The sequence below is a fragment of the Neofelis nebulosa genome, chromosome 14 (assembly GCF_028018385.1).
Source record: "Neofelis nebulosa isolate mNeoNeb1 chromosome 14, mNeoNeb1.pri, whole genome shotgun sequence".
NCBI lineage: Eukaryota > Metazoa > Chordata > Mammalia > Carnivora > Felidae > Neofelis > Neofelis nebulosa.
Genome location: NC_080795.1, coordinates 69,504,288 through 69,517,259, shown reverse-complemented (window position 1 = coordinate 69,517,259; position 12,972 = coordinate 69,504,288).

Genomic DNA, 12,972 nt, shown 5'->3' with positions numbered 1-12,972 from the left:
TTAAAAATGTTCCTGAAATTGCATGGAAGCCAGAGTGGCTGGAAGAGAGTAAGAGGGGGCAGGGGTATTGGAATGTGAGATCAGAGAGGTGTGTGGACTTGTGTGTGTGCCCATGTGTGTGTGGGCACATGTTGAGAAGAGTGTGCAGATTATGTAGAGTATAGCTCAGCAAACTTCTCCTGCAAAAGGCCAATAGCAAATACTTTAGATCGGGGGCCATACAGTCTCCGTTGCAGGCATTCGGTTCTGCTGTTGTAGCAGGAAAGCAGCCGCAGGAAAAAAGTAAACACATGGGCACTAAAAAGAAAACAAAACAGGTAGAGTCTTGAAGGCTCTGGTGAGGTCTTTGGCCCTCACCCAGTAAGACAGAAAAACCACTGGAGGCTTCTGAACAAATGAGTAACAAGATGTGATTTCCATGACTTATCATGACATCTTTAGAAACCAGGTGAATCCCGAGAAGTCTTTTATAATAGAGAGAAATCTGTACTCAGATCAGGGAGGAAAATATGTTTTGAAAGTAGAGCCAAAGCGAGTTGCTGACAGATTGGATTTGGGATATGAGACAGGAGTGGGGGATGACAGTCAGCTTTGTAACCTGGACAGCGGCCAGAAGGGGCCGCCATTTAGTGGGTTGTGAAGGACTGTAGGATGGATGAGGAACTTTGCGGGGGAATCAAGAGTGCGTAGTTTCACAAGCTAAGGTTGAGATGCCAACAAGCATCCACGTGGAAATGCCAAGTGGACCAGTGAGTTTGTATTCTTAAGAAAGGGGAGAACTGGATGTGTCAGTGGGGAAGTCATTGGTGTGTGGGTGGGACTGAAGGCAATGTCACTGGATGGAATCATGGCAGAGGGAAGAATAGAGAGATTCAGCACTTAGAGTGTGGCATACCCTGAACAATAGGACCAAGGTTAAGGTTAAGGCTCTGGATCAGGTTAGCCTCAGGCAAATCCTGCCAAGGGCCTGTACTCCCTTTACTTTCTTAAGCAAATTAGTTAATCTCCCTAGGCTTCCATCTACTCAACTGTATCCAACGCATAACGTTGTTGTCAGGATTAAAATACCAGATATGTACCAAGCTCTCAGGAGATCATGCTGTTCCCCTGCTTAAAACCTGCGAAGACCTCTATTCGCTCTTAAAATAAAATCCACACTGGGGTGCCCGGGTGGCTCAGTTGGTTAAGCGACTCTCGGTTGGGGCTCAGGTCGTGACCTCACAGTCTGTGAGTTCAAGCCCCACGTGGGGCTCTGTGCTGGCTTACAGAGACTGCTTGGAGTTCTCTCTCTCCCTCTCCATCCCTCCCCCACTCCCCCACTCGCGCTGTCTCTTTCTCTCTCTCAAAATAAATAAACTTTAAAAAAATAATCCACAACCTCTGGCATGGCCTCCGAATCTCTGCCTGATCTCAGCCTCTGCTGGCCTCTCCAGTTCCCCTGCCCTAGGCTCCCTCTCAGTGTCTAGTTTCCTCCCACCTGATCTTGGCTCTATTCCACAGCTATACCGAGGTGTTGGCTCCCAGCACCTTTCTCTTTCTTCTTCTCCTAGCTCCTCCTTCAGATTTCAGCTGAAATGACACTTCCTTAGCCAACGGTTCTCGGGACAAGCTGACAGCAACACAACATTTAGCAATTTCCTACATGCACACCTGCACTCAGGTGAAAATAGGATTCATTTGCATTGCCACTGGCAGGTGTTACAGGGAGGTCTATTCTACTCAGATGGAGAAGGGGAAGGAAATCAATATTTCTAAAGTGTCGATTTGATTTCAAGTACCATGTTATGCACTGAATACGTACATCAATTAAACTTCCAAATGCATATTGACGTGAATGTTATTATCCTTCTTTGAGATATGAAGAAGTAAGGATCAAAGACATTCAGCGTCTTGCCCAAGGCCATAAAGCTAGCAGGTGATGAAGCTGCATTTTGAACCCAAGTCTGTGTCCTCCCTGACCTGTCCTCATCCCTTCGCACCGCACAGCACTGAAAGATAGGTTCTTTTCATGCAAAACCTTGTAGCCTGAATTCTGGGAACAAGAGCTATTATTATTCGCCTGTAATTCTACATTGCTATAACCTCGCCTATAAAAAGTAATTATAAAGACAGTGGGGAAAAGCCTCACTCCCTTCTGCGTCCCTTTTCTCGATGCCTTTATTGAGCAAGGCCCTTTGGGCTAAATTCTCTTTTCATGATCCTGTAGGTGGCTCCACACTGATGCAGGTGCTAACAGATGACCCACCACCCCTAGCAACCATCAGAGGAAGGCGCCACCCTTTGGCCTCTGGAAGGAAATGGGCATTTTGCAAAAATATACAGAATTGTCCGAGCTCTATGCTGTACACCCGAAACTAACATAATACTGTATGCCAACGAGACTTTGTTTAAAAATAAAAATGAGGGGCGTCTGGGTGGCTCAGTCGGTGAAGCGTTGGACTTCAGCTCAGGTCACGATCTCGCGGCCTGTGGGTTCGAGCCCCGCATCGGGCTCTGGGCTGACGGCTCAGAGCCTGGAGCCTGCTTCGGATTCTGTGTCTCCCTCTCTCTCTGCCCCTCCCCCGTTCATGCTCTGTCTCTCTCTGTCTCAAAAATAAATAAACGTTAAAAAAAAATTTTTTTTAATGAAAAAATAAGTAAAACCGAAAAAAAAAATGCATGTCACACTTTGGTTACAGGTGTTAAAAGAAAATTGTTGCATAAAGAGAAAAGCAGAAAAAAAGAGAGCCTGTGCTATTTCCACTGGTTTTACACCACACAGTAAAGAAGGGAGATATGACCCAGAGTCCACACGCCCAGAATCTGAGCCCTTATTTTGTCACTACCTCACAAAAAAGGAAAGAAAGACCCTGTTTTCACAGGAAAGCTGATGTCTTCCTTCATCTGAGTCTCGCTTTAACCAAAATATCAACTTCACAAAGCGGCTGTGAAGCTAACCCAAGAAGAGGAGTAAGAAGGGACTCCTGCTTTGACCTGTTCCTCTCGTTAAAGTCACCACACATGGTGCAAAATGGATGCCGAGTGAATTTAAAAGACTTGAAGTGTGTGCCTGGGGAGGGGTTCTGCAGCACACGCATCTGGCCACCATCGTACCAGGAGGCAAATACTCAAGTGCACAGGCTCTGGGGGACACGGCGTGATCTCCACCGCCCTCAGCTACCTCGTTTATAACATGATGGGACTGGCCCTTCATCTACCCTCCCCTGCCCCACCCCCGAGCCAGGCGTCCACAGAAGACAACGACCACTTGAGATCTCCTCCTACGTTTAAATTGTATACTTCTAAGGGGAAACGTGCTTATTTTAATCCAAGTCCTAGAGCGGGCGTGTGTCACTTTTCTCAACATCCAGATGGGTCCAAATTGTTTGCGATGCTATTAGCCGTCGCATCTGTTTACATTTATTATCTGTCTTTGTTCAAATGGTGGCATCCAGGAGGCTGGTGGATTTCTTTCCAGCACTGTGCCTGTAATTCCGATAAACACCACTAGCTGGAGAAGTCTCAGATCAGGCTGAGTTCATCCAAAAGTGTTTCTCAAGCTCTTTACGTTGGAATCTACTTCACCACAGATAATAAATCTTTAAAACAAATAGCAACGTGTGTTTATTAGGACAGGTGGATCCTAGTCTCCACCAATAAATGCCGTTTTCTGAGTTTCCAGAAGAGTACACCTGCTTTATTCTCTTTATTCTGACTCAGTAAAACAATATTAGTGGGGCACCTGGGTGGCTCCATCGGTTAAGGAGCCAACTTTGACTCAGGTCATGATCTCATGGTTCGTGAATTCAAGCCCCGCGTCGGGCTCTGTGCTGACAGCTCGGAGCCTGGAGCCTGCTTCGGATTCTGTGTCTCCCTCTCTCTCTGCCCTTTCCCCGCTTGTGAAGTTTGTGCTCTCTCCCTCTCTCTCTCAGAAATAATAAATGAATAAACTTTATCTAAAAAATTAGTTATCTAGAAAATAGTGCTTTTAGGCTATAGGTACCTTCACACCCCTATTGATATAAATCAATTGATTTAGCCATCGTCCATATTCCCATGGGTTATGTCTTGAGATCAACCCATGATAACGAGACTCCTCTGAAGAAAGAGTGGACTTGATGATGTTACTAATATTATTAACTAATATCAAGTATCAGAACGTACTTAGTAAACAGTATATGCTCAATAATTACAGCACATCCTATAAGCCAAGTACTTCTGCCTGCCTAATTCCTTAATTCCATTAGTACCTGTTGAATTCCTATTATATATGAGGCAATGTGCATAAGGGGGTTAAAAACAACAATCATAGCCTTAAACTCATAGTCGACTGCAGGGATACATGCATTAAATAATTGTGAGTGAACTCAGTGCCATGAAAGAAAAGAACAGAGAGCTATGACAGAGATTAATGGGGAAGCGACTACTTAAGCTGAGTGACAGAAAGGATATTTCCAAGGATGTGACATCTAAGCTAGAACTCAACAATGAGGGGCGCCTAGGTGGCTCAGTCAGTTAAACATCTCTGACTCTTGCTTTCAGGTCAGGTCATGATCTCAGGGTTCATGGGTTTAAGCTCCGAGGCAGGCTTCATATTGACAGTGCAGAGCCTACTTGGGATTTTCTCTCCCTCCCTCTTTGTCCCTTCCCAGCTCGCTCTGTCTCTGTTTCTCTCTCTCTCTGTCTCAAAAGAAATAATAAATAAAATTTAAAAAAAAGAATCCAACAATGAGAAGGAGGCAAATACTCATGTTTTCCATGAGGCGAACACTTCAGGCAGAAACAAGAAAATACCTAAGATCCATGAGGCAAGGAAGAGCTTGTTGTGTTTTCGAGCCTTAATCATATCTGCATGGCTGAAGTGTAAGAAACAAGTCATAGAAAAGTGTGAGACATGCTTGGAAAAGTAGGCAGAGGCCAGATCACAAAAGGACTTAATCCCATAATAAGGTTATTGAAAACACAATAGAAAGCTTCTGAATGCTTTTCAATGGAGTAGTGAAATGACATGTTTTAAAATGATCGCTCAGGGCTGCCGCAGAGAGACTGTATTGAGCTGGTTTCAGTGAGTGTCGGAGACCAATGAGGATTATGGTTGTTGTTTTCTTATTTGTTTTTTGATGACTTATCATTCAGGCTCCAGCAGGAAACAGAAAGCACTTTCAAAGGATGGTTTGGAAGCTTAATATAGGATAAAGGTAGAGATGGGGTATAGGAAAGCCACATGAGGGCACTGCAGTTCCCTGGGGACAAGGAACAGTAGAGAGCCAATACTATACCAGACACAAGGGCACACGTGGAGGGAAGGGAGACAGAGGTCGGCCTCCTGACTGGAAATGAGACTTTGTGCTGACCATCCCTACAAGTCTGCATCTACAATCCTGAAAGGAGGGGCCCATGGAACACATACCCCACCTCACTCACTCCCTTTCTCCCAATTTCCTGCTATCACTATCCATGAACTGAATCCAACCAGGAGCCCAAGTGCAAGGGATCTTATTGCCATAGCTTATGCAGACCAGCCTATTGATAAACAGAGGATGGAGAAGGGTGGAGAATGGATCTGGAAATTAAATGGAAGATATGCCACCCAGGTGATAGTAGAGATAAAGGTGAATGGAAGAATTTAAGATACAGTTGGATACAGAATTCCCATGAGGCACGTATGTATTTTATACGGAGAGTAGAGGCAAGGCATTAACTATGTTCCTTAGGCTTCTATTTGGTGTCATGGGGTGTCTGTGGTGCCAGTTCCTAAGATGTGGTAGGTTTGGGATATAACAGATTCTCAAGGAGTTCAAGATTCATAGGCATGTTGAGTGTAAGGTGTTTGGGAAGTATCTCGGCGGAGACGTCACATAGGCAGACGGGTGAACAAGACTGTATCTCACAAGATGTGTCTAGTCTGGAGAGATACACTTGAGAGTCGTCAGCATATACATGGTGTTTAATGAGAAGATAATGGCTATTATCTAGAGAGAGATTATAAAGAGAACAGAACAGAAAACCAATTTGCAGGTTCTGAGATCAGAGAGAGGAGGAGAAACCAGCACAGAAAACCGAACAGGTGCAACCACAGGTTGGTAAAAAGAAACAAAGCAAAACAAAACAAAACAAAACAAAACAAAACAGGAATGTGTGTGATCACAGAAATTAAAAGAAGAGTATGTTTTAGGGAAGAGGGTGGGTCAATTGTGACACATACACAACTGAAATGATAGCAGCTCAACACCAGCTTCAGTAAGTGGAGAAGTCAGAAGCTAGATTCAAGAAGATTCTTCATAATAAACCTGTAATATGGGTTTTGTTATTCTTTTTTTTTATTTTAACAAATGAACAAATAATGCTGAGGTGAGTTAAGTAGATCTTTTAGTTATTAAATATTTGAAAGAAGACCTTTGGCCCCCCAAACCCATGGTCTTTCCATTCTGCTGAGTAATTCTCCAACTCCGTGATTCACACTATACAGGGAGAGATCTGGAAGGAGCTGTCAAGTTAGGATCTCACTCCAGGTTTTTGCCACGTCTGACCTTCTCTCAGCTCTGACTCTTGAAGGCAAAAGATGAGGAAAGTCTTCCACTCCAAGGAGGGAAAAATAACATAAAATAAATGGCAAGATATTAATCTTGAGATCATTTCCAAGAGGTGTTAAGTGCCCCCATTGGCATTAACAGCAACGAGCCTCAAATATCACTTGTACAGCAAGCTGCTTAGCTCCGCAGATAACAAGTCACAGCAGGCCTTCTTGGGTTGCAAATGTAGTCACTCTGTTTGCCAATTAACTCTTTCCCACATTGCTTTTTATGTAACCAGCCAGGAAGCTTTGCTGAGACAGCACAATTTGCTAGAAAACACCAGTGGCCTGGAGTTGGAAGAGACGATGGGATACAAGTAGCAGGTAGCAGTAACAGTGGTGGAACAGTCATCAGGAACCCAGTATCCTTGGAGGGTCCCTATTTGCTGAAATAAATTCCCACGTTTGCTGAACTTAATAGCAGTCAGGGTCACAGGCCAGACATTCTTTCATCTCAAGAAATGTCAATTTAAGTTGTTCTAAGCATGCTAAATAAAATATTCTGTGGTCTTCCCAAGCACAATGCCAACTGCCCCCTTAAATCATTCGTGAGGCCATGGACTAGATGTCTCCAGGAGCAGGTAGTTTTGTGTCCTAGAGAGAGCTACCAACACATCCGCTGGGACCATGACTACTAGCAGGTGGAATATAGGGAGCCCCTGGATGGTCTTTGCTCGATTTGCCTTCTAGCAACATCTGACATGGCTGACCATCTCACTTTCACAAAACATGTTTCCTTTTGTCTTGCTGACACCAAACGTTCCTGGTGTTCCTCCTACCCTGCTGGTTATCCTCTCTTGGTCCTCCAAGAGGGGCTCCTCCTCTTTTCTTCAAGCTACACACGCTGAAGTATCCTGGGGTACCGCTGAAGCTTCCTTATTAACCTCTCCATCCATTCTCTCCTCCTGGAGGAGGTTGATATAATTGATCACCCTAAATAGGGTGAATCCACCTGGAGAGAGCTAAGATGTCAAACCAGGCCATAAGTATTACAGGACCACAGACGTGTTGCCAGGGGGCCACATCCTGCCTGGCAAAGATTCTCAACTCTTTCTCTATATACTCATGACTCACCTACTCAGTAATCAACCTGACACTTCTCTTTGGATTCAAATGAGCCCCTCAACTGTAACACAGGCAAAATAGAATTCTTTCATTTATTCCTGCAAACCTGTTCCTTGTTAGTCTTCCCATCCTAGCAAATGGCCTCATCATGTATTCACCATTCATAAAGCCAGGCACTACCTTTGATTTCTCTTCCCTTCCTCTCCATATCCAACTCATTAGCAAGTCCTGTTGATCCCACTACCATCTTGGATAAAACCACTACCACTTCTTGGCTAAATGCCAAAATAACATCTTACCTGGTCTCCCTTCTTTGACTGTGGTCTTTCTATAAACGATTCCCCACACTTTGTATAGAGTACGTGCTTCTAACTTTGATGCGATAGACTACCCATGTCTTGGCCCTTTCCCACCTCACCAATTCCACTCCTTTCCGCCTCCCCTCTCATCTACCCTGCTCCAGTCTCGCTGACCTTCTCAGGGCTTTGAAGTGGCCCTTCTCCACACGCTACAAGCATTGATCCTCAATGGTTAGCTTTTCCTTGACACCCAGAACTCTGTTTCAGTGACAGCTTTCTCACCTGGGGTTCCTCATTAGGACCACAAAAGACAGCAAATGATTTCATTGACTTTCCCCCTGAACTTCCTCAAGAAATGCATATTACAAGTACCATTACTACAGTCACAGAAGAGAGGTGAGCTACTTTATCCAATGTATGCCTTAGGGCAGCTGGACTTAATTCTCTAGGGGAAACCCTACTGAAAAAGGCAATGCATGACCCCTCATCATGTGCTAGTCTTCTTTTTAAAAAAAAAATTAAATGCTTATTTATTTTTGAGAGAGAGAGAGAGAGAAAAAAAATTAAATGCTTATTTATTTTTGAGAGAGAGAGAGAGAGAGAGAGAGAGAGAGAACAAGCAGGGGATGGACAGAGAGAGAGGGAGACACAGAATCCGAAGCAGGCTCCAGGCTCCGAGCTCTCAGCACATAGCCCGACGTTTGTGAGCTCAAACTCACAGACCACGAGATCATGACCTGAGTTGAAGTGGGACGCTCAACCAACTGTGCCAGCCAGGTGGCCCTCATGTGTTAAGTTTTCTACTTCTACTTTATTATTAAGTGGTATCTTTCTCATTTATCTACTTGTCTATTCCCTATCTCCTTTGCCTAACTGTAAACTCCTTAAGAGTAGAGATTACGTCCATTTTCTTTGCTGGTACATACTACCCATTCAGCATTTATTGGAGGTGAGAACAAAGGTACAATGAACTAAGAGGGAGAACCTACGAGGATGAGGGTTTCTCTTGAGTCTTTCTAAGGTTGACCTTCCCTCCAAATTTTTTTTCTTTTTCTGTATTATACTATGCTATGTATTTCTTTGATATTCCTCATCACCACTAGTATCTCATTGTCATATGGGGTTATTGTCTCTCTCATCTCCCTGGAAACTGAGCTCCATGTGAGAGACCTTATCTGACTTGCTATCTCATGCATCCCCAATGTCTTAACTAATGCCTGGCACACAGCAGTTTTATTGTCTAAATACATGAAAACTAACTGACAATGAAGGGGACGCTGGTAGAAGATAAGAGAAAAAGAAGGTAGCCACTAGTGTAGGCAACTGACGTAATCCTACTGAGTAAACCAGGAGACAATGCAGAGCGTGTGCCTTGGGTTGATCTCACTAAAGGGAAAGGGAGCTGGCATATCTATACACTTGTTAATCTTTGATCGAGAGCTGTTCTCCGGAGTCATTGATCTCCTGGCACTGCAGGTACCTTGAGGACAGCAAATCTACATGTAAGAGAAAGCCCTTAGGCAGAGAAATGCAGGAACTACAGCGGAAGCGTCTCCGGTGTCACTCTAGTCGTAAGGGTGATGGGATATGGAGGGGTGGGAGAAGGGGCCTCCAGAAGCACCTGCTCCAAATGACTACTGTATGCACTTACCATACAGCACCTACCACAGTAACCTACATCTAGCAGGTACTCGCTTATGTTCATGCAGCCTCTGGAATGTATTGTGAACTATGGATAATTGCACATTTTTTAAGGGAAAAGATGCTAGGGACGACTGGGTAGCTCAGTCGGTTAAGCATCTGGCTCTTGGTTTCGGCTCAGGTCATGATCTCACGGTTCTTGAGTTCAAGCCCCGCATCAGGCAGAATGCTGACAGTGGGAAGCCTGCTTGCGGTTCTCTCTCCCTCTCTCTCTGCCCCTTGCCTGCATGTACGCACACTCTCTCTCTCTTTCAAAATGAATAAATAAACATAAAAAAAAGGGGGATGGGGAAGACGCTAAATTAAAAAAAAATTTTTTTAATGTTTGTTTATTTTTGAGACAGAGAGAGACAGAGCACGAACAGGGGAGGGTCAGAGAGAGGGAGACACAGAATCCGAAATAGGCTCCAGGCTCTGAGCTGTCAGCACAGAGCCCGACGCGGGGCTCGAACTCACGGACCGCAAGATCACGACCTGAGCCGAAGTCAGACGCTTAACCGACTGAGCCACCCAGGCGCCCCTAAATTTTAAACATGTATTTTTAAAAAATCCATGATTCCAAAGAATCATATGAATTTACATGCCCTGAAGCTTCTCCCTTTTCTATCCTTCACTTGCAAATATTTTTAAGTCACCACAGAGTAAGCATGAAGCCTGTGCCCACTGACAACCTCATAGCAATGTCGAGGAGGCTGAAGATTCTCCACATCCACGAGAGGGAAGATTTCAGCCAGCTTACCCAATTTGCCAAGGGGAAGAGGTGCTGTCCTAGCATTCATCTTGCCCACATGTAAAATGAAGACAATAATCTCTACCTTAAAAGGCTGCTGGAAGAATTTAGTGGCATAATATATGTAACAGATTTAAGTATCTAACATAAGCCCTGGCACCATAGTTCCTACAGGGCAAATGCAAAGACCACATTTTTATTCTTCGTTTGGGCACCTAGGATCGTTGGACACATAAATACATGCGGGGCTGACATTTTAAATAGAGGGAAAATGAGTGACGGGGTGAGCAGGCATCTGGACCACAGTGATTTTCGGCCTCTCGGATATTTCCAGAGAGGCCATTTAAAGCCAATGACACACAGAGAGTGCATTTATTGCATTTAGCAGCCTGGTGTCATTGGGATTGGACTCTGAGCGCTTACATGACCCTGTGATAATGGAGACAGCTGCAAGGTCAGAAATAAGGAGATGCTTCAGATGCATTTCCAAATATTTCCTTGATGCAGGAGGCGGGTCTGATAGAAATGGGTCTCCTGACATTTGCCTACAGGATAACAAGTGAACCTGCTCAGCTGAATAGATTTCAATCTTAGGTACCTTATTTTAAAAAAAAGAAAAGAAAAGAAAGTGGCTTGGCTGGTACATTTTTGCACTGTCTGCATGTTGGGCAAAGAGCCACGTAGAGAAGGTAAATGAATCTCACAGATCTCTGGGCTAGAAGTATTTTCAAAGAATCACTTAAAAGTATTGCCATAGGCCAGAAATGAATCCGTTTCAGTTACCAGGAGGCCTGGGTGCAAATTCTGACCTTGTATGGATCCCATGGGCAGCATTAGACCAAACTGCCCTAAGCCTCCTTGGTTTCACCCAAAAAGCAAACAAACCCAGGTTGTGAGGACTAGCATTGTGCATCCACAGATGCGTGCATGTCACACGAATGCGCATGCGCGGGTAGTTGTTGGGAGCATCTAGCCCAACCCTTACTCTGAGATTTTTACAGATAAGTCCAGTGAGGGTAGGAGGGGTTAAGCTAATTGCCTCACTCATGTTTGTAAGTAAGCAAATAGAGCAGAGGTCGGCTAACTACTGCCCACAGGCCAAATCCAGTCCGCCTGCCTGTTTTTGTAAGTGACGTTTTACTGGATGTCGGCCACGCCCATTCGTTTCAGTTGTGTCTAAAGCCGCTTTTATGTTACAGCTACAGAGTTGAGTAGTTGTGACAGAGACCAGATGGGCCACAGGCCTGAAATATTTACTATCTGACCCCTTAGAGAAAATGTTTGTTGACCTCTGAAACAGAAGATAAGGGACATTCGTATGATGACCTACTGTCCTGTGCACGAGGCTTGAATGGGAGCGTCTTCCACAGCTAAGAACTTTGCTTATCCAGTATGACGGGAAATAGTAACCGAATCGACTTCGAAGGAGTCTCAGGCTTCCCTCACACTTCCTCCCCACAATTCTTCCATCTTATCCATCTATGTCCACCCTCTCCTAGGAGCCCCGATTTTCTCTTGTCCATATAGGGGGCTGGTAAAGAGATCAGGACTGAGTTGCTCAAAGCAGAGCATAGGATCCCCCTGCAACTGTGGTTCGATACAAACGACTCGGTATGGTAAAACAGCCTGTCTCCTTGGGGTATCAATGTACAGAAAATTATGCGAAATCTTATCTGTTTATAAAAACAAAACAGGGAGTTTTAAAGAGGCAGCATGGGACTGCAAAAACTTTTCCAGTCTGCTTTTGGTTTCCCCAACATTCGCCCCTGGAGGAACATGCTTATCCTCCTCTCTGCTGGGAGTTTTAGAAGAGAAATATGACAAGTATTCTCTTCCTTCGAGCCTGACTTTTCAGAGCTCTTCATTCCATTCCTGACTGACTGTGTGTCCCACATGCCCCGAGACACTCACTGCTTCCCTTTCTGCAGTGGAGGGGAATGTCTTCTTGGGGACACAAGGGAAAGAGTGAAAACAGACAATTCAGACAATTCCTACCAACGGTTCTCAAGCCTGAACTGCATATGAAAACCACCTGATGAACTTTCTGGACGCCCAAACCCCACCATCAGACCAAGTGAGACAGAATGGGGGGTACGGGCTCAGGCTGGCATTTTTAGAGTCACTCCAGGTAATTCTATCACGAAGCCTAGGTTAACAACTCACTGCTGTGCATGGAAATGTCAGCACCGTGCTGGCTCATCATTGGCCATCAAGAAATGGTAGCTTAAAGTGACAGTGGACAAATGGCACTCACCTAAAATGCCATTCTCTTGCAAGCTCCAATTTACCCAATGTGGCAAAGAGCCTGAGGTTAACATGTCACCCCACCCATGTATTTGCATCACAGAGGCTAATGGTGCCCTTAAATCACATCATGGAGACAGCTGTTGGCCCCACCTAATGCCAGCCCCAGGTCTAAGGTGATTGCTGCCGTCAGTCCATCTGGGGTTGGACGCGAATGCCCCAGGAACGTTAATGCACAGGAACCCATGTCCTTAAGGGACCTGGCAGACACACTTCCTGCCCTTTGGGGGTCCCCAACAACCTGTGAGATGCTCTGAAAACACTCTAGAGCTAACCAAATTACCCTTTGCTCCACCTGCTTGCTACGGACATGGAACAAG